We start from the raw sequence: 2887 nt of genomic DNA on the forward strand, positions 1-2887 counted from the left end.
CTGGAGATGCTTTTTATGATCCAATGTTTTGTACTGAGAAAAGTTCAAAGCAATATCTACAGCTGATAATACTATCAGGTAGAATTCTGCTTTTCATTTAATTCCTCAGCTTTGTCCCCATTATTCCAACCTTAAGCAATGAACTTTGAGATGAATTATTAGTAAAAGAAAGTATACATGCAATCAAAGTTGTAGTGACATATGATTTAAGTTTTTTTTATTGTTATGTGGTGAAATGAAATTCTGGGGTAAATACGTTTAAATAGTATGTGCTATATTCCACAGCTGCTTAGGACATTGCTTTGTCAGGAAAGAGGTGGGTACTTTACATAACAATTAGTGCTTCCCTGTACAACACCTATTGTGTATGAATAATTGCTCCTTTGCTTGTCTCTTTGGGATATGATAAAGCACTCCTTGGTAAGGTTTGAATGACATCAAGGTGAATAATTTTTGGATTCTGACTGAAAGACAAACGAGAATACTTAATACACAAAAGAGAGAAGACAAGGGGTAATTTAAAAATACGTTATTATGAAAACATGTCAACTGGTTTCATAGGTCTCATCTATGGATTAGAAGAAGGAATGGTACAAGGCCATGGCTTTTCCAAGGATTACATTTCCAAATGTGAGTACTTTACAGTATACTTTGAAGGATGACTATTTTAGAGTTCATAATATAGGGAAGTAAATGACCCCTTATTGTGCACTTATTTGTTATTGTCATAATTTTAGCCTAGGTAGAATGGATTGTCCTCTGTGATTCATATATTAATATTAATTAAATAGTCATGTTACTATTTATTATTAACTATTAATCTCTCAAACTTTTATTACTGAAACAGAATTATAAGGAAAACATTTTAGTATTATTAATGAGGTCTAAGTTTGTTGAATATTTACCATCCCAATTTAGCTCCTCTGCAGTGGTGAGACAATACCTTGCCTACTTGGGCAGAAGAAATGAATGAAATATAGAGTCAAGGGAATTTGAAACAACATGAGAGCTGTCATTGTGGAGAAATGGGAGCACAGGGAAGCGTAAGTGTTGATAAATTGTGGCCATGTAATAATTAGATAAGATGGCTTTTCATCCTACTGCCCGCGCCTCCCGCAGCCAACATGGCGGCTGTCCGTGTGTCCTGCGGCGTAGCCGCTTCGTACCGGCTCTTTCTTGCGGGTAGGGTTAGCTTTGCCCGGGGACAGGGCCTCTGGAAAGCCGCGACTGCTAAGCTGCAGAGAAGTCCCGGATGCCAGATATTAAGGCTAAGACACACTACAGTTGTAACAACAAGGAAAAACGTTGCAGCCTTAAGACGTAAACTTACACAGTGGATTTTACTAAAAAGCAGATTGAAGAATTCAACATAGGAAAGAGACACTTAGCCAACATGATGGGAGAAGATCCAGAAACTTTTACCCAAGAGGATATTGATAGAGCGATTGCTTACCTTTTTCCCAGTGGTTTGATTGAGAAGCGAGCCCGGCCAATAACGAAGCATCCTGAAGAGATTTTTCCAAAACAAAGAGCAATCCAGTGGGGAGAAGATGGCCGCCCATTTCATTTTCTCTTTTATACTGGCAAACAGTCATGTTATTCATTAATGCGTGGAGCATACGGAAAGCTACTAGATGTAGAAAACCGTCAAGACCAGCTGCGAGCCAAAGGTCTGTTTTCAGAAAAAACTAAAGCCAAAGACCCGACTGGCAGCAGATGGCTGATTAAGGAGGAACTGGAAGAAACGTTAGTGGAAAAACTGTCAGATCAGGATTACGCACAGTTCCTTCGGCTGCTGGAAAGGTTATTGGTGTTGCCGTGTGACGCGGCTGAAGAAGAATTTGTGAGCAGGTTCCGCAGGAGTGTAACCATTCAATCGAAAAAACAGCTGATTGACCCTTTGCAGTATGACGAGAAGGGTATGGCCTTCAGCACAGTCCAAGGTAACAGAAAGACTGCAAAGGCGGAAGTGGCTGTTTATGACCGTGGAAGTGGGAGGATAGAAGTAAATGGGGTCGACTACCTGCTCTACTTTCCGGTGACTCAGGACAGAGAACAGCTGACGTTCCTTTTCCACTTCCTCTACCGGCTTGGAGAACACCACGTGACCTGCGCGGTGTCGGGGGGCGGGGCAGACGGGCGGCGCAGGCGCAGGTCATCCACTTGGCGACGGCGAGAGCCTTGTGCAGCTTTGTCACCGAGGACGAGGTCGAGTGGATGCGCCAAGCGGGACTGCTTACTGCTGATCCCCGTGTCAGAGAGCGGAAGAAGCCAGGCCAGGAGGGAGCCCTCAGGAAGTTCACCTGGAAGAAGCGCTGAGTGTTCTGGGCGGGAAAGGAGAGGGACGCTGTGCACCTGGCATGTGGCAGACGCGCAGGAGACAGTTGCTGGCCAGGGTGAAGCAGCACCATCAGACGTTTGAGTTGTGAGATGATTTATTCTAAAATGCAATGTCGTAAAGGTTACCTTCTAAAAATAATTACTTAAAACTGTTTAGCTTTGTTCTGCTGCTTTACTTTTAAAACTTTTTCAGAAGAGAGCTTTAGAAGCATAACTCAGAATCTTGGCATATTCGACCTGAAAGGAGCATTCAGCAGAATCCAATCAAGAGACCGCCTTTTGCGGACGGAAAGGCCCAGCCCCACAGATCTGACCCACCAGAGCCGCACTGCTAACTTAATGACAGGACGGACTTGGACTCACTCCCCCTAACTCTGTCGTTTTCCCAGATAGCAGTTGTTAACAACGTATTTTTCAAAACTGAGGGATGAGAGTGCTTGTTGAGAAGAATGAAGTCCGTGGAGCGTCTTTGTCAGGAGCTCAGTCGAGTCTCTGCGGAAGACAACAGGCCAATCCCCTCCCCCAGCCCCTGGCAGCCACCATTCCA

General features: G+C 43.8%; 1 pseudogene; it reads left to right on the plus strand.

Annotated features, from left to right (window-relative positions):
• The first annotated feature begins 1124 nt into the window (after nucleotides 1-1124).
• Nucleotides 1125-2341, plus strand: LOC137775309 (small ribosomal subunit protein uS9m pseudogene; annotated as a pseudogene).
• The last annotated feature ends 546 nt before the right edge of the window (nucleotides 2342-2887 follow it).

The sequence above is a fragment of the Eschrichtius robustus genome, chromosome 13 (assembly GCF_028021215.1).
Source record: "Eschrichtius robustus isolate mEscRob2 chromosome 13, mEscRob2.pri, whole genome shotgun sequence".
Lineage (NCBI taxonomy): Eukaryota > Metazoa > Chordata > Mammalia > Artiodactyla > Eschrichtiidae > Eschrichtius > Eschrichtius robustus.